Source organism: Callithrix jacchus, chromosome 20 (assembly GCF_049354715.1).
Source record: "Callithrix jacchus isolate 240 chromosome 20, calJac240_pri, whole genome shotgun sequence".
NCBI classification, from domain to species: Eukaryota; Metazoa; Chordata; class Mammalia; order Primates; family Cebidae; genus Callithrix; species Callithrix jacchus.
In genome coordinates this window covers 13,963,471-13,982,642 of record NC_133521.1, presented here as the reverse complement: position 1 = coordinate 13,982,642, position 19,172 = coordinate 13,963,471, and the positions used below count along the sequence as shown (strand labels likewise).

The 19,172-nt window shown below is 43.6% G+C and overlaps 1 long non-coding RNA gene across 16 annotated transcripts in view; it reads left to right on the top strand.

Moving 5' to 3' along the window:
• The window catches only part of LOC118149763 (uncharacterized), a 205,026-nt gene that overhangs the window by 79,647 nt on the left and 106,207 nt on the right, over positions 1-19,172 (top strand). For 2 of the 16 annotated variants that reach the window (XR_013530496.1, XR_013530497.1), the window contains one exon: positions 4,467-4,667. The exons of 13 other annotated variants lie outside the window; for them this stretch is intronic. This is a non-coding gene — a long non-coding RNA (uncharacterized LOC118149763). Of the gene's footprint in view, positions 1-4,466; positions 5,694-19,172 lie in introns of those variants that run through there. One more of the 16 variants, XR_013530481.1, reaches the window with a different exon arrangement.

The following is a 19,172-nucleotide window of genomic DNA, read 5'->3' as shown; positions in this document are numbered from 1 at the left end:
ATCTTCCATTGCAGTCTGTGTACAGATGACTCTCAAAATGTGTGTCTCCATCCCAGACCCATCCATCACTGTTATTTCCACTTGGAAGCTTCAAAGGCTCCTGAGACCCATTCTGTCCCAAACAGATCTCAGGATCTTTTCACCCAAATCCAATCATCTTCTGGTGTTCCATCTTTCCAGATGGTACCACCCATCCATCTGCCTTGGTAAACTGGCTTGGTCAGTTCATTTGCTCCGTTGTCAGCTCCCAGTCCAAGTTGGCATTCGTGTGTCTTGCCTGGAATGGAGGCAGTACCTGCCTCCTCAGTGGGCCCCCCACATCTGCCCTGAGCCCTCCAGCCCCTCTCATTGCAGATGGAATCACTGTTACGAAATGCAAATCTGCTCACATCACACGCTCCCCAAACTACCTCCCTCCCCATGCTTAAAACCTCTTAATGCCTTCTAATTTCTCTTAGGATAAAGACTCAAATCCTCAGCAAGGCCTCTAAGGCCCCTCATGATCTGTCCTCTGGAGACCTTCCCAGTGCCCCCAGCTCTGTTCTGAGTGGCACCAGCCTGCTCCCAGGCCCCCGGCCCAGGCAGCCTTCTCAGCCTGGAATGTTCTCTCCTGTTGTTGCCATCCTCCCCTCCCACCCCTGTTATCTAATTCATCCCTTCTCAATTTTTAGATTTCACCTCAAATATCACTTCTTCAGGGAAATCTCCCTGGATCCTCCTGACTGCTTCAGCCCTTCTTCCTAGTATTTCTCAGAGCACATTTCCTTATCAAATATCTCGATTTGCAATCACACATTTATTTATATGGTTATCTGATTGATGTCTGTTTTCCCCGGAAGGTTGGGAGCTCCAGGATCCTGGCTGGGTTGTGGTGCTTCATACACCTTAGAGTCTCAAGTAAACATGCATTGAATGAATAGGTGCATGAAGGTTGTTCAGGAAGAGAGAGCCACCTCTTGGGGCTGCCATGTCGGTTATGTGAGAGGAAACAGCTAGAAGTGAGTTTGGGAACAAGCCTAGGGCTGAGATGATGCCCTCTAGGTACAGGGGCACTGTGTAGCCTGCAACCCAAGGATGTGACTGGCCAAGAGCTGGGTTTTAGAGAAGCTCTGAGAGGAGCATGGGTGGACGTGTGGAGGGTAATGCCTCTTGGGACCAGGGAGACACATTAGGAAGCATCTGATGCGGATGATGGGAATTAGGGCAGCAAATGAGAATGGAGAGATGGGGACAAATGGATTTGTTATTCTCCATTTTCATTTTCCTTCTCCCAGAAGGGCAGCAAGGGATCAAGGAGCTTTACATGATTTCAGCATTTTTAACCTGCCTGACCTGAACCTCACCAAAGGACAGGGGGAAAGTGAGAGGGGATTTGGAGTCAGTGGAGTAGTGGGCAGTGGCAGAGTCACCAATCTGTGTTTTTTTTTTTCCTTTCCTTTTTTTTTTTTTGAGACGGAGTTTCGCTCTTGTTACCCAGGCTGGAGTGCAATGGCGCGATCTTGGCTCACCGCAACCTCCGCCTCCTGGGTTCAGGCAATTCTCCTGCCTCAGCCTCCCGAGTAGCTGGGATTACAGGCACGCGCCACCATGCCTAGCTAATTTTTTGTATTTTTAGTAGAGACGGGGTTTCACCATGTTGACCAGGAGGGTCTTGATCTGTTGACCTTGTGATCCACCCGCCTCAGCCTCCCAAAGTGCTAGGATTACAGGCTTGAGCCACTGTGCCGGGCCTTTTTTTTTTTTTTTTCCTTTCTTAGGCAAATGTGGCCTGTTGGAAGGTTGGGAGGTATGTGAGTCCATTTGGGCTGCTGTAACAAAGTATCATGGACGGAGTGGCTTATGAATGACAGACACTTATTTCTCACAGTTCTGGAGGCTGGGAAGTCTGAGAGCAGGGTACCAGCATGGTCAGCTTCCTGTGAGGACTCCTCTGGGTTGTAAGCAGCTGACGCTCATTGCATCCTCACCTGACAGAAAGAGAGCAAGCTAGCTCTCTGACCTCTTCTAAGGGCATTAATTTCACTCATGAAGGCTTCACCTTCATGACCTAAATACCTCCCAAAGAGGCCCCACCTCCAAACACCGTCATGTTGGGGGTTAGATTTCAGCATATGAATTTGGAGGGGACACAGACATTCAGCGCATAACAGTAGGAGAGGGTGCCTTCAGGACCTGCTGCCCTGAGCTGATGGTGAGTTGGTATGTGAGAGGTTGTGACATCCAGGGAAATTCCTTTTGGGTTGGACATTTCTGGTCCTCCTGACCTGATCTGAGGTGTGCATCAAGGTGCTTGTCTTCACTGAGATCCCTTGAGTGTCTTGTAATAATTCATATTTTGAGAGGCTGATAGTACCAAGGGCAAAGTGGGCTTGGGACCAGGGAGACACACAATACATAAGGAAAGGTATTTGCCTCACGCTAGGTTTGGAGCCACACCTATTTTGCTATTCTTTTTAATGGTTCCTATAGTCTGAATGACAGAGATAACACTAGGGTGATGTATTGGTTGAATTGGATAGAATGCAAAACTTGATGCTACTAAATTTTAGCTTTTCAAGAATATGTGTTTTATAGATCTAGCACCCTCTTCTAGAATGTGACTGATATAAAAAGTACTGTCGTGTTAATAGAGTTCATGGCTAATGTAGCTTATGTCGTTTGCCATTTTCACTACATTTTAACTGCAAATCAGGCTGCTACATTTGGGCATGCAAGTTGCGCTTGCCTAGTTCTGGCCAGGTCAGTTCATGTAGGCTCCTGTAGGCATGGTATGCCTGGAGTTGTGTGAGGTGGCACCCCTGCCCATACAGTGTGCAAGGCGGGCATTAGCCTTTTTTGCTGGCTTAGAATGGTAAATGCCTTATTCAATGTCATGTGATGAGTAAATACTGGCATGGCTGTTAGGCCCCAGCTTTAGGATCTAAGTCTAGTTTTGTTTGTTTCTCTGTAGTTTTAGAGACAGCGTCTTTGTCACCCAGGCTGGAGTGCAGCAGCATGATCATAGCTCACTGCAGCCTCAACCTCCTGGGCTCAAGCCATCTTCCAACCTCAGCCTCCTGGATAGCTGGGACTACGGGTACCCATCCCACACCCGGCTAATTTTCATTTATTTATTTTTTGTATGGACGAGGTCTTACTATGTTGCCCAATCTGGTCTTGAACTTGTGGCCTCAAGTGATCCTCCCACTTTGGCCTCCCATAGTGCTGGGATTTCAGGTATGAGCTACCAAGACTTGACCCTAAAAGTCGTATTAATTTTTCAGTTAATTAATTGTCTCCTGGCTGATGGGTGAGCAAGTACGTGAGTGAGTAGTGTAAAGATGAAGCCTCATTTCAAGAGTCAGATACACACACGATATGATTTGTTTTGTAGGCTCCTGAGCTCCCCTGGCAGAACCAGCTGCCCAAATCTGCAGCCCTTTACCTGGACCTCACCCATTCTCATTGTGGGCCGGGGCCCATGGGGTGGGCCCAGATGACGTGGCCTTGGGTGTCTCTGCACTTTCCTTCCTGAATCCTTTGCATCTTCCTGGTTACTCCTCCTTTGCCTCTCCTGTTCCTCTCTTCCAGCTCCTAACAGGCCTTCCTCTCCCACAAAGTGTGCATTAAATAAAGTAGAAAATTATAATTTCAATAGGGAGGTATAAAAGATAAAACAGCCTTTACAACACAAAGGAATTAATCTATAAGAGTGGAAATTTTGGCTGGGTTGGAGAATCATGAATCTGTGGATCTTTATGTGGGAGAGCAGGAAAGAACCATACAAATCACATAACGCAAATGAGGAAATAGAGGCCCCAGAGAGTTAGTGGGATTGCTGGGTGCCAGAATCCACAGTTTTCCCATTATATTAGGTTGGTGCAAAAGTTTGCCAATGGCAAAAACCACAGTTACTTTTGCACCAACCTAATATCATATTTTCCTGATTCATTTTAAGTTGGGGTCTTCCCTGACATCTTTTTCACCTTACCTGGCTGAGAGTGGCCCTGCATGTTGACCGTGTAGTGCCCGTTATTGGGGGAGCAAGAGGGCAGCGTGAAGGGGGAGAGGCAGTTTGACCAGCAGTGTGACTCTGGCGTGACCCAGGATTCGTACTTTTAAATGCCATTATGAAATGCAGTTCAGTGGAGAGCTCAGCCTCTTCCCATCAGACTAATGCAGCCACGGCGGAGAGGCGGGGTAGTGGCTGGCTGCCTGGCAATCGCCTGGAGCTGGGCAGAGGGATTATGCCCGCTCAGGCAGCCTCATCACTGTAATAAAATGGGAGTTATGCTTATCGACTCATCAGGACTGCCCATTTAGACGATTACCCCATTTCCAATCCTATTTCTAGAGAAAAGAGGATTGCTGGACACTTCCTTCCACCCCCACCCCTGGCAGGACTGTGTTTAGTGATGGCTTCTGGAGGGGACATACTGGAGATAGGCACTCAGTGGACTGAGAGTTTTACTCTCTTTGTCTTCCAGAGCTGACAAGCATAGCAGGACAGCCATCCCCTGAGAGATAGGAGAGGAGGAGAAACAGCTCAGCAGGGGCCTGGAGCAGCTGGCTGGCGTCAGTAATTTCCTGCAGGAGACTCTGCCGGCCGAGGACACATCACCCTTCTGTTGCTCCTCTGTGTTCTCCCTTGTGCTACTAAAATAAGCTAATGTAACTCTTGGGCTGTGCTAAGCTAAATGCAGTTATTTAACCTCATCTCTATGGAACCCAGGTCTAAAGCAGCAGCATCTATTTGGAACAAGATGGGGAGGAGGTAAGCCCCAAACATTCCTGAGCAGCAGGAAAACAAATTACCAAGTTTCTCTTTCTGCACAGAAGAGCCGTCTGGGTCCTTGCTGGAGACCACTGACTTTTACTTAACACGTAGGTCTAGCTTGGTGAACTGCTTTCTGACACCTGAACAGATCGGAAGCAGGGAATTGAAGGTGAGGAAAGACTGCCACAAGCAGGAGCCAAGAGTTAAGAGCCAAACCAAGGTAGTGACATTCATGGGGACAACTGTGGGTGGGAATCCTACCCAAAGGGGGATGTTGGATGAATTGCTCCTAAGGCTCCTTCCAACTTTTCAGTTCATGGCTCTGAGTGTCCCTGGTTTGACTGTGATGGTGAAGGCAGAGAAGAGGGAGAGGGAAACCTCTGTGGGGAGCTGGTACCCAGCAGGAAGTGTGGCTCTCTGTGTTTGGAGAAGGCCCTGAGTTTTAGTGCTCAGGAGTACTTGCCTGCTTTTGCTGGAGTCCTCTGGGCTAAATATGTGCTCTCGACCTCCACTTTTTTTTTTGGCCAGCAAGAGCGAATTCGTGCTCTTCGTCATGAAGGTGGATGTTTCTGGAAGAAATTTTGTGATGTCCTTTGCAGAGACATGGATGGAGTTGGAAGTCCTTATCCTCAGCAAACGAATGCAGGAACAGAAAACCAAACACTGCATGTCCTTACTTATTAGTGGGAGCTGAATGATGAGAACACATGGATACTTGTGGGGAAAGCACACACACTGGGGCCTATCGGACCTGTGGGGTTGTGGGGAAGGGGAGAGACTCAGGAAGAATGGCTAATGGATGCTGGGCTTAGTATCTAGGTGATGGGATGATCTGTGCAGCAAACCACCATGGCAGATGTTTACCTGTGTAACATACCTGGACATCATGCACATGCATCCCGGAACTTAAAATAAAAGTTGAAGAAAAAAAAGAAAATGTTTTGTGAAGTCTGGAGGTGTAACGTACAGACATGGGCTAGGGTGAGACAGGCCCATGTTCAGATCCTTGCTTCCTCAGTAAGCTAGTGGGGAGACTGGTGAAATCACTGAACCTCAGTTTCTCCACCTGGACATCTGCCATAGAAATGGCACATCATGTGTCGTCCTGGCTGTGACCTTCGGTAGCTCATCACTGCCCTTCTTACTGTTCTCAGGGTAAACTCCTTTCCAGGCAGAATTGCCAAGACGCCCGGTAAAATTTGAATTTCAGATAAACACTGAATAATTTTTTAGTATAATGATGCTCCAAATATTGCATGGGATATACTTAACACTAAAAAAAAATTATTGTTTATCTGAAATTCAGATTTAAGTGGGCAACCTGCATTTTAAAATAAACCTTTAATTTTAGAATCATTTTAGATTTACAGAAAAAATTATAAAGATAGTACAGAGTTACCACACACCCCACACCCCGTTTCTCCTGTAACTAATATCTTACATCAAGCCAGGTACAGTGGCACATGTTTGTAATCCCAGATTCTCAGGAGGCTGAAGTGGGAGGATCACTGGAGTCCAGGAGTTCGAGGCTGCAGTGAGTCGTGATGGTGCCACTGCACTCCAGCCTGAGTGACAGAGTAAGATGCTGTCTCTTAAAAAGAAAAAAAATCTTATGTCAGTATGATACATTTGTCACAATTAATGAACTAAGATTGATATATTATCATTTACTAAAGTCCATACTTCATTAGATTTTCTTAGTTTTTTCCTAATGTCCTTTTCTATTCCAGGATCCTGGGCAGGACACTGTATCACATATAGTTGTCAAGTCTCCTTAGCTCCTCTTGGCTGTGACAGTGTCTTAGACTTCCCTTGTTTTTGATGACCTTGACAGTTTTGAGGCACACTGGTCGAGGGTTTTGTAGAATCCTCCTTAGTTTGGCCTGTCGGATGTTTTCCTCATGATTAGACTGGGGTAATGTGTTTTTGGGAGGAAGACCACAGAGGTCAAGAGCCATTCTCATCACATCTTATTAAGGATCTGTACTGTCCATATGACTTATCACTGTTGATGTTGACCTTGATCACCTGGCTAAGGTAGTGTTCATCAGGTTTAGCAACTGTGTTTTCATTTGCTGAATCTATACTCAATTCCAGCCCTGTCAGTCTTTCCTGACCAGACCCTCACTTACTGCTGCAGACATTTTTCTGTTCCAACCATAGTGAACTGCTAACAATTTCCCTAATGAACTACACTCTGTCTCTCTTACTGCCAGGCCTTAGGGCTTGTTCTTTCCTTTGCCTGGAATATTCTACTCCCCCACAACCTCCCATCCACACCTCCCCTTCATCTGATTAACTCACTTTTCAGTTGGGCTTCAGTCTCACTCCCTCCAGGAAGATTTCCATTTAGGTCTCACTCCTTCTGGGAAGATTTCTTGCACCCTACTCTGCCAAGACCAGGTTAGGTGTTGCTTCTCTGCCCTGGTCCTACTCTTGTGATATTTACCACCCTGTAGTTATGATCTGTTTGCTTCTCTCCCTGACCCCAGTGCATTCCTGACATCTTACACAGTGCCTGTTTGAACTCAATAAATACTTGCTGAATAAATAAATGGTTATATCAGGCACTTCAGGTAAAGCCTTTAACACACTATCAGCCTTGTAAACAGTGGCTGCTCAGTAAATGCTTGCTTTTACTGTAGGAAAAATAATCTTCCCTAGATGTGAGCAACTGTATTAAGTTTGTGCCTGCCCGACACCCGCAGCACATGCCCCTAGCTGAAGAAGAGATTCTGAAACAATGGTCTCCTAGGATTTCCTGAGAGCCACAGTTAACTGCATCAAAGTATCAATGAGGCCACTTAATGACAGAGATGTTGTTGGGCTAAGTAGGCTACTTTCATTCAGTTTGCAGATTAAAAAGGTATCTTTCTCCCAGTGGAGAAACTTTGAATTACGAACCCCTTGGCCCAGATTTCCATAGTTGGGCATCCTGACCCATTGTTTTTTAGTGGAAAGGACAAAGGGATCCATCCCCTTCTCTTTTTGCTGCCCATGTACTGACTTGTAAATGACTTGTGTGCCTATTGTTGCTTGTCCTTGATGATGAGTACACTTATACGTTGATGTATTTATTAGTGTTTTTCTTTTCACAAATCCAGTGTAGTTGTGACCCCCACCCCTGAGACCCAAAGGAAGCAGACACCTCATAGGTGGTCTCAGGAATCTGTGTTGAACTTTAGGAGTAATTATAATGTCTTTCATTTCTTAATACTTCATGCCAGGTATTTTATCTACCTCACCTCTAATCCTCTCAATAACCTTGCATGTTAGGAATTACTCCCATATTCCAAATGAGAAAGCTAAGGTTTAGGGTGCTTAAGAAATTTTCCCAAAGTTTTTTTTTTTTGGTGGTGGAGCCAGCTTGAAGCTAGGGCTATAGACTTCAGAGTCTCAGCTCCATCCTCTCCATTGTTCAGAAAGTCCTGTAAGAGACAGCCAGCATCTCCCAAGGGCTCGTGCTCATTGGAATGGTTCTTGGGTACATTCCTCCCTTTGTACCTCACTAGGGAAGACCTCCATCGGTTGGTGTTTACCCACCTTCTAGAGCCTCCTTCCTGGACTCTCGATCTCGGATTCCCCACCCATAGCACTCTTAGACTGCCATCGTCCAACTTAGGACTCCAAGAATGCCCATTTTCAGCCTTGGAAATCCTTTGCCTTGCTTCCAGGACCCTATAGTCTATTTCTTTCCCAAGCCTTCTCTCCATGAATCAGATTCCTCCTTCCCCATGAGACTTACACTGACTAGTCCCCTACCCACCTCCCTCTCCTTGGATCTTCATGGCACCTAGGTATGCAAGGCATAAAGTAGTGTAGAATGCCCTTCTGGCCTATGTGGAACCAAAGTATGGTCCCCTGGGTTTCTAATATGGTTTCTCCATCTGGATTGACACCTCCTGAACGACAAAAACCTCTTGTTAAAAAAGTTGACTTTATTGAGGTATAACATACATACACCAAAGTACACCTGTTTAAGTGTTCGGTTTGATAAGGTTTGACAAACGTATACACCCATGTAACCACTGTCACAACCAAGATCTGGAACATTTCTATCACCCCAGAAATACCTCTGAGCTCCTTTGTACTCAACCCCTCCACCTTCGACCCAGGCAACCACTTGCTGGATTTCTATTGCTGTAATTAGTTTTGCCGGCTCTTGAACTACACAAAAATGCAGTCACAAAGAGTGTAGTCTTTTGTGTTGGCCTCTTTTGGTTAGCACGATGTTTTAGAGATTCCTCCATACTGTTTATTTTTTTGTTGTTATTGCTGAGTTGTTCTCTGGTAGAGCCTATACTACAACTTGATTGTCCATGTTGACTAAATTTCGGGCTGTTTCACATTTTTGGCTATAATGAATAAAGTGGCTATAAATGTTTACACACAAATCTTTTGTGAACGTGTTTCATTTCTCTTGTTTGCATACTTCAGAGTGAAACTTTTAGGTCATATAGCAAATATATGTTCAACTTTGACACTGCCAAACTGTTTCCAAAGTGGTAATTCCATGTCACACCCCTATTAGCTGTGTACAAAAGTTCCAGCTTTTTCATATGCTCACCAACTCTCAATGCTTTCAGTGTTTTAAATTTTAGTGGGTATGTAGTTGCATCTCATTATGGTTTTACTTTGCATTTCCCTGGTGATCAAAGACGTTGAACATCTTTTAAGGTGCTCATTGGCCACTCATATCTTTTCTTTTCAAGGTGTCTGCTGAAAAACTTACCTGTTTAAAATTTTCAATTTGTCTTTTTAATTATTGCATTATGGGTTCTTTTTATATTTGTATACACTTCCTACTAGATAAACGTACTGTGAGTATTTTCTTCTGGACTGTGGATTGTCTTTTCACTTGTCTTTTGAAGTCAAGAGGTTTTAAATTTTGATGAAATCCAATTAATCAACTTTAATCATTTTTCAATTTATGGTTAGTGTGTTTTCTGTCATGTCTGTAAAATCTTTGTCTGCCCCAAGATTGTGAAGATTTTCTCCTAAGAAACTTTATGTTTGTTTTTTACATTTAGTTCAGCATATCGCCTATTTGCTGAATGTTCCATGTATACTTGAAAAGAATAATAATCGATTGTACATTTCAAAATAGCTAAAAGAGAATAATTAGAATATTCTTAATATAAGGAAAAGATAAACATTGAAGTTAGTGTATATCCCAATTATCCTGTTTGATCTTTATATATTATATGGGTGTACCATATTACCACATATACCCTAAAAATATGTAGATCTATTATATATCAAGTTTTAAAAAGAATATGTATTTTGTACCTGGTGAATGAATATTGTTTAAGTCAGGTTGGTTGACAGTGATGTTCAAGCCATCTATATTTTTATTAATTTTCTGTCTACTTGTCCTATAAATTATTGCAAAGAGTGTTGGAAAAACTTTAAATTTATCTGTTTGCTCTTTAATTTATGTTCATTTGTGTTTCATGTATTTTGAAGCTGTTATTAGGCCAATACCTATTTTGGTTTGTTCTATCTTTTTGCCTTGACCTGTTTATCACTATGAAATGTCTGCCTTTATCTCTGGTAATATTCCTTGCCTTGAAGTCTATTTTGATATGAATATAGCTTTTCAAGCTATATTGTGTGTACAGTGTATCATTCCCCCATACTTTTACTTTTAAACTATGTTTGTATATATAATATTAGTTTTTTGAAGAATATAGCTGGGTCTTACATTTTTGTCCAGTTTGACAATTTCTGCATTATAATTTCTTTGTTTAGTCCATTTACATGTAATGCAATTATTGAAATGGTTGGTTTTAAGTCTAGTATCTTGCTATTTGTCTCATTTATTTTTTGTTCTGTTCCTGTCTTTTCTTGAGTTATAATAATTGAATGTTTTTAATATCTTGTTTAATTTTGCTATTTTTCATTTATTATTAATATATTTATTGTTTATATTACTATTATTTTATTTTATTTCTTCTTTTTCTGTGTATGTGTTTGTTCTAGGGATTGCAATATGTGTCTTTAACTACCAAAGTATATCTCCAAAAACTATACTGTTTTACATATAAGACCCTTAAAACAGTATACTTCCATTTCTCCTCCCATGCTGTGGGCTATTAGTTACATATTTAATTTCTACGTATGTTATAAATTTCACAATACATTGTTATTATCTTTGCTTTAGACAATGATCACTTAAAGGAATTTTTAAAATGAGACACAAAACAGCATTGTGGCCTCCAGTTAGAGTAGGGGATTATGTGGGCTAGGTTAATTAATGGAGTTGCAGTGGGTCTAGTAGGTCCCTGAACCCATCCTGTAGGTATCTCCCCAGTTCCAGAATGGATAATTTGAATAGGAATAATTGGAATAGACATAGCTGGCAGAATTTCCATGTTGGTTCCCTAACCTGTGGGCATGAAGGATATTATGATGGGAAAAGCCAAATGGAAGCCATTAGAGCTGCCTCTCCCTGGAAAAATAGCAAATCAAAAACAATATCCCATCCTTGGAGGGATTACAGAGATTGGTGCCACCATCAAGGACCTGAAAAATGCAGCGGTGGTGATTCTCATCACATCCTTCCTCTTTCAACTCTCCTATTTGGCCTATGCAGAAGACAGATGGGTCTTGGAGAGTAACAGTGGGTTACTGTAAGCTTAATAAAGTGGCAATTCCAATTGCAGCTGCTGTACCAGATGTAGTTTCCTTACTTAAGCAAATGAACACATCTCCTGGTACCTGGTATGCAGCTATTGATCTGGCAGATGCCTTTTTTTCCATACCTGTCCATAAGGCCCACCAGAAGCAGTTTGTCCTCAGCTGGCAATATCAGCAATACACCTTCACTGTCTACCTCATGAGTATATCAACTCTCCAGCTGTATGTGATAATCTAGCTCACGAGAATCTTGATTGCTTTTCCCTTCCACAAGCTATCACACTGGTCCATTACATTGATGACATTAAGCCAACTGGACCCAGTGAATAAGAAGTAGCAACGACTGTGGACTTATTGGTAAAATATTTGCATCTCAGAGGGTGGGAACTAAATCCAACTTAAATTCTGGTCCCTTCTACTTCGGTGAAATTCTGGGGGGTTTAGTGATGTGGGCCTGTCAAGATATTCCTTCTAAGGCGAAGGATAAGTTATTGTATCTGGCCCCACCTACAAACAGGAAATAGGCACAACACCTAGTGGGTCTATTTGGATGTGGAGGTAACACGTTCCTCATTTGGATGAGCTACTCTGGCCCATTGATCAGGTGACTGAAAAGCTGCTAGTTTTCAGTGGGGCCCATTCGAGGGGAAGGCTCTGCAACAGATCCAGCCTGCTGCACAAGCTGCTCTGCTTCTTGGGCCACATGATCCAGCAGATCCTATGGTGCTTGAAGTGTCAGTGGCAGATAGGGGTGCTATGTGGAACCTTGGCAGGCCCCTACAGGTGAATCACAAAGGAGGCCTTGAGGGTTTGAAGCAAAGTCTTGCCATCATCTGTAGGTAACTACTCTCTTTTTGAGAGACAGATCTTGGCCTGCTACTGAGCCTTAGTATAATAGAAACTGAATGCTTGATCACGGGCCACCAAGTTTCCACGCAACCTGAGGAAGGTCCCTATCATGAAGGAGGTGTTATCTGACCCATCTAGCCATAAAGTCAAGCATGCACAGCAGCCTTCCATCATCAAATGGAAGTGGTATATATGTTATTGGGCTGAGCAGGCCCTGAAACCACAAGTAAGTTAGATGAAGAGCTAACCTACCTCCTCTCTCTTTCTCTCTCTCTTTCTGAGTGAGATGCCTTTTCTTTTCCTGCCCTTGGGCATCAGACTCCAGGTTTTTTGGCCTTTGGACTCTGGGACTTGTACCAGTCACTCCCCTGGGGTTCCCAGGCCCTGGGACTGCACTGTTGGCCTTCCTAATTTTGATGCTGCCAGAGTTGGACTGAGCCACACAACTAGGTTTTCTCATTCTCCAGCTTGCAGGCAGCCTATCATAGGACTTTGTCTTTGTAATTATGTGAGCCAGCTCTCCCTAATAAATTCCTTCACACACACACACACACACAGGCACACACCCCCCCCACATATATATGTATATATATGATAAATAAATAAATATATATATCCCATTGGTTCTGTGCTGCTGCAGAATCATGACTAAATTCAGTCACGTTCTCTTAGTCTTTCTTCATTTAGTCAGCCTTTTTCCCCATGTATGTCAGACTAATAGTTTTTATTGCCCTGTCTTCAAGTTCACTGATCTTTTCTTCTGTAGTATCTAATCTGATCTTAGTCCTATCTAGTTATTCTTTTATTGAAGATACTGTATTTTGAGCTCTAGAAGTTCTATTTGGATTTTTAAAAAGTAGTTTCTATTTCTCTTCTCGTTTGGTTCATGTTTTCCTTTAGTTCCCTGAAACTATTATAACTGTTTTCAATTCCTTGTCTGCTAATTCCAACATCTCTGTCATTTCTAATCTGCTTGCAAAGATTGATTTTTCTGTTATAGCTTACATTTTCCTGGTTATTTTCATGTCTGATAATTTTTTAATTGAATGCAGAACATTGTGCATGTTAAGTTATTGATCTTCCCACCTCAGCCTCTAAAGTCACTGGGATTACAGGCATGGACCACCACACCCTGGACCACGTGTAAATTCTCATAGTTGTTCAATTTACAGATCACTGGCAATTGCTTTTTTTTCTGATACTTGTTCTGTGTGTGATCTTATGGAGCCCTATCCTACAAATATGTGGCTTAATATTTAGACAAATACTCTAGGGCACCCAACGAGGATCTCTGGAGCTCTTTCTCCTTGTAGCTACTTCATTGGTACAGTGTCCCTCAAATATCAGTCACCTCAACCTCCCTTAACTTTGGTCCTTGTCTCTTCATCTCAGGAAATTTCCTATCTGATTAGGTTCCTTCTCTTTCCTGGAGTCTGATAAAAGTGTATAGGCAGAAATCCAGGTTGTCTCACCTTAATTGTTTATCTTCTCACAGGCATCACAAACCTGTCGTGTGTTGACAATATCTGAAAGTATTAATAGTTGTTTCATACATTTTGTTTAGTGTCATAAATATTTGTAATAGCAGAACCAGTTGATACCAGTTATTCCATCATGACCAGAAGGAGAATTCTAAGAATTACTTTACAAACTTCTCTATTTGTGCCTTTTTAAAACTATGCACTGAGCACAAAACAGAATTAGAGAAATCTCAAGGGTCTGCCCACCTCTGATGTTTTGCTGATGTTCTAGGACAGAACATAACATTGGGACAGGATTTTTTTGAAGAATCAAAGCCCTGGAGAGATTGGACCTCTTCCTTTGGAAATAGACAATCATATCTATAAGGTCTTTTCTGTCAGCTCCAAGACCAAAGACTTAATCATTGTGTCTAGGAACTACTATAATAGGTGCACACAGGGCCAAGTGTATGCTGACTTCAGTCACTGCCATGTGGTTGTCTGTCCTCAGGAGTGATTGGTGATTGTGTGGTCTCTGAATTTATTCTAACTACAGGTCACGAATGCCTCAGCAATACAACAGAAAGCCCAGGGTCAGCTGGGCCTATATGCTAATAGGAGTGAAATATATTGGATATAGAAAGATAGGGACAAAGGATGTGGGAGATGATTAGCAAACCCAGGAAGACTTCATAGCTGAAAAGTTGAAGAGGGAGAAGGAAGGAAGGATGAGCATATTGATTCATTCATTATGTAATTTGAATGCCTATAATGTACCAGGCACTGGCACTGACAATTTCTAGTGTCCTCAATTAAAGTTAATGTTGACACACATATATTTCTGTGTGATTAGGAAAGGAATCAAACAGCCCATGCCTCTCCTTGTGGTTTCCATGGCTGCATCCTATTCATTCTGCATCTTTGGAAGTTTCATTTTCCCTTCCTCACCCTGGTTTCACCTCCCTGTGGTCTGAATGATCCGAATGTCTGGACTTCCCAGTTGCCCCTTTAGAAACAGTGAATATGTTCAGAGTTAGGGTAGGGAGAAGTTGGGTTGAATCAAGGAAGTAATCATAAGAGCTGGGTTAGACTATTTGTATTTAACTCATAGAGAAAATTCATATTTCTTGAGATAAGGCTGGAGTCTTCTGGGAAAGGCCTTTGAGGTTCAGTAACATTTTATGACATTACTGGAGAGGATTCTCCAGATGCAGGCAGAACTGGATGTGATACAGTAGAAATCCCATAGGCTTGGAAGCCACATAGAAATTCCTGTTTTCAAACCTCCACGCTGCCATTTGTTAGCTGTGTGATCTTGGAAAAGTTATTTCATCTCCTCAGACCCCAGATTCCTCACCTGAAGCAAGGATGTTTTACTTCTTAGTGCTGTTAGGAAGGTCAAAAGAGGAATGTGGAAAGGGCCAACTGCAGGAAATGTACAAATTTACCGGCATCTTCCTTTTATGGTTGTGTTCCTTTCACTCCTAAACTACACAAGAAAGCAGATTATTGGTGGGGGTTAGGGGTAACAGTTATACTTGTGCAGTCTCCACTTCCTCAGTGCCTCTCAGGTGGGACAGGTAAGTCAGGGAAAGCAGCATTCACAAGCAACTTGGATTTGTCCACTGGTAGGCTTTTTGGGAAATTGAACCCAAAGATGCTTTGGTAACATTCTCCTCACTGTGTCTTTAGATCTCTGACCTTAAAAAGCACTGTCTCTTCTACTCTCTTGGGACCTCTATGGCAAGCAGATAGGTAATTGCCTCCTTTTGGGCAGATAAGGAGACTGACCCTGATGTCGTTTGTCCATGATGACCAGGTCCTTCATCATAGAGCTGTCCCACACCTTCATCAGTGCTTGGTCAGCTGCCAGCCTGCTTCCAGGAAGTTGTGGGGTCCAGACATGGAGGGTCAGATGACTGTGGTCCACACAGAAGCCCCAAGTGCCAGTCTCCTCATCTTCATCTTGTTTTGAGGAGCAGGGGTTCAGATGTTTAGGAGTCCCTTTGACTACTTCATCACTTTCACCCTCCTGTGATCCTGGATCCTGAATTCTGGCTGCTGTATGGTGATCATGGATCCAGTGGGGACACGTGTGAGCCAATTACTTGGCAAGAGAAACATCCAACTGAGGGCTGAGAGCACTGGCTATTTTCCACCAAGGGCCATCCCTCAGTGGGCGAGATTTGCTCCTTCTGAGATGTTAACTCCCCAGCACTTCCAGTCTGCCCCAGGCATGGGTCAGCCTGCTCCTATCACCCGGGACTTCCTCAGGCAGTAAGACACAGGTGTTGTGTTTGAAGTAGGAAGCTGTTGTCATGAGTAGGGATTGCTAATGATGGTCCAGGGTGGGTCACAACATTTGAAATAACCTCTATCCTGGATATCAAGTTAATTTGTAGTGTCTCTTTTTTTCTTCATTCCTTTACTTATTCTTTGATAAATTTTTATTGAGCATCGATTATATGCTAGCTGCTGTGCCTCAAGTACTGGTACTGGGGATCTAGCAGTCAACAGGACAAGCCAGCACCAGTTCCCAAGGAACATAACATCATAATAGCTTATGTTCATTATGGTGTGGACAGATAATCACACAGCACCAATGACAAACACTAGAGCATTTTTGCCTATACCAAAACCAGCCCGACAATCTTATGTTTCCCCCTCAGTGATTTCAAGCCATCTTCACACACCTACAATCCTCTACTGTACCCAGCAACCCTGAGTTCCATTCCCACCTGTGTACCTCGCATCGCCACTTGAGTGTCCCCAGGCACCTTGGTCATGGCAAGTCCCCCAAACGCACTCCTCTTGGGAAGTTCCCTGACTTGGGAAACGGCATCACCATCTGGCATCTGCCCTGAAGTGCAGGTTTCATCCTTGTTTTCTCCCACTCCTTTCCCATGCTCCCCCCATCCAAATGGCTACTGATGGTGACACACTGAGCACTTAGTCTATTGCAGGTGCCACCTGCAATAGGCACGTTGCGTCTATTATCTCATTTAATCCTCACAACCCCAAAAGGTACAGACTCTCACTATCTACATTTTATTGATGAGGAAACTGAGACCAGGAGAGGATAAGTAAGCCATGGTTACCCAGCCAGTGTAACCAGAGCCAGATGGAACCAAGCAGCCCGTTTTTAGAGCCTGCTGTCTTAAGAAATTACCATAGTGCTTCTCAGTCCAGTGGGCGAGACAGGCATTAACCCAAGAATTCTGCAAATAATTATTTAATTGCCATGGTGACAAGTGTCATAAAGAGAAAGGAAAGAATTTTTTTTAAGACAGCAGATAAATCACTTAAGGAAGGGAAATGTTTCCTTGAAGATATACCCGTTATTCCAAGCCTTGGGGGGATGGGGCTGCTCATCAAATCAGCAAGAGGGGGACATGTTGGGGGACAGCAGATGTCCATCACAGACCCAGAAAGACCAAGCCATTGCCACCCCCTTCACACTCCACAAATGGCCAGCCACCTGTGTTCCTTAATGCGCAGCGTGGTCTGTTTCTTTGAACTTAATTCTTTTCTGAAATGCGGACTGATAGGAAGTTGTTCTGGTTGCTCTTCTATGCCCTAGACCAAGGATTGGCAAACTTTTACTGTGCAGATCTAGATGGTAAATATTTTAGGCTGTGCAGGCCAATGGTCTCTGTCCCAACTCTTAACTGTTGTAGTAGTGCAAAAGCAGCCATGCACAATATGGAAATGAATGAATGTGGCTGTGTTCCAATAAAACTTTATTTATGGACACTGAAATTCAAATTTGATACATGATTTACATGTCACCAAGTATTATTCTTCTTTCAATTTTTTTAACCATTTAAAAATGTAAAAGACCTTCTTAGCTGGTGGGCTGGCCATGCAAAAGCAGGCAGCAGGCTGTATTTGGCTTGTGGCTATAGTTTGCAGATGCCACCCCAGACCTGTATTTCCAGCTACCCTGCAGACATCTCTCTACCCTTATCTGCTCCGCAAGCCCCCTGCAAAATGAACATCTCCACAAATCAACTTATCACTCCAGTGAAATCAACTCCTCCTCCTCATACCTCTGACTTCCATTAATGACCTGGATTGTCTGTCCATCAGGGGATATTGGGGCAGGAAAAAATGCACAAGAACTTCTCTGTTCTAGACATGCTAGCCTGTTCTTACTGCTCAAATGTGCCCGGCACCCTCCTGCCTTTGCTCAACATCTGCCCCACCTCTCTTCTTTTCCTAAGACTTGCGTCTCCTCCCTGTCAGCGTTTCATCACCTCCCACTCCTCACCGCCTCCGATCTGGCTTCCACCCCATCGCTCCACAAAAACAGCTCCCACAAAGGTCACTGATGACCTCAGTGTTGCTAAGCCCAAAGGACATTCTTCAGTTCTCATCTTACTTGCAATTGACACTGTTGATAACTCTCTCCTTCTTGAAACACTCCCTCTGACTTGGGCTGCTCTTTCCCTTTCTCTTCTTTGTGCTCTTTCGATCCACTCCTGGACCTGACATGCTGGAATTCCCGAAGGCTGATTCCAGAGCCTGTTGAGATTCTCCTTCTTTCTGTTCTCCTTGGCTCATCACGCATCTCTACCTCCCATCCTGACTTCTCCCCTGAGCTGCAGCTCATATATCTAGCTTTTTACTTCACATCTCCTCTTGGATGTCTTAAAACACCTCAAACTCTACATGTCCAAAATCAGAATCATTCATCCAACATCTAGTCACTTAACAAGTAGTTACTGAGCACTAGCTATTTGTCAGACATTGTATTACTTGCCGAGGTCACAATTTGAGCCAAAAGAAACAGGGTCCCTGTCTCTGCCCCCAAGGAACTTGTAGTCTACAGGGGGAGACAAAATATTAGCCAGATTTTCACACATCTGACTCCACACAGTGCATCTCTCTCTACCATAATAGCTCCTTTCCTTACCCAGGGATTGGCACCACTATCTGTGTGGTCCTGAATGCCAGGAGTATCCTTAACTCTTCCCTTTCCCTACCAAAGTCCCCCAATCTACCTTCTAGTCTGGTTGACCTACCCCAGATATCTTGGTATCATGTTTCCCCATTCCCCTACTGCCCTCTCAGTCCTGACCACCACGCCAGATAGCTGGCCTTCATCTAGTCTTCACACTTCAGGTAAACCATCTTTCCAAGATAAAACTCTCACCTTGCCACCTCCTATGTCCTTTCCACACAATGACTCCAATAAAAATATTTCCAATACTATCCACTGTTCTTAGAATAAATGATGGTGACTTATCACCAAGACCCCCAAGACCCCACCTGCCCCTGTGGCCCTGTTTCTCATGCACCATTTCCCACTTGCCACACGCCAGCCTCCTGGCCTGTTTCAGACCCTTACTCTCGTGCTTCTTTCTCTCCTTGAAGCATGTCACTCCCCATGTGGAGAATGCTGTTGTCTCCTCTTTCTGCATGGATGTTTTTTACTCATCTTTTGGATCTTGTTCTGCCATCCTCAG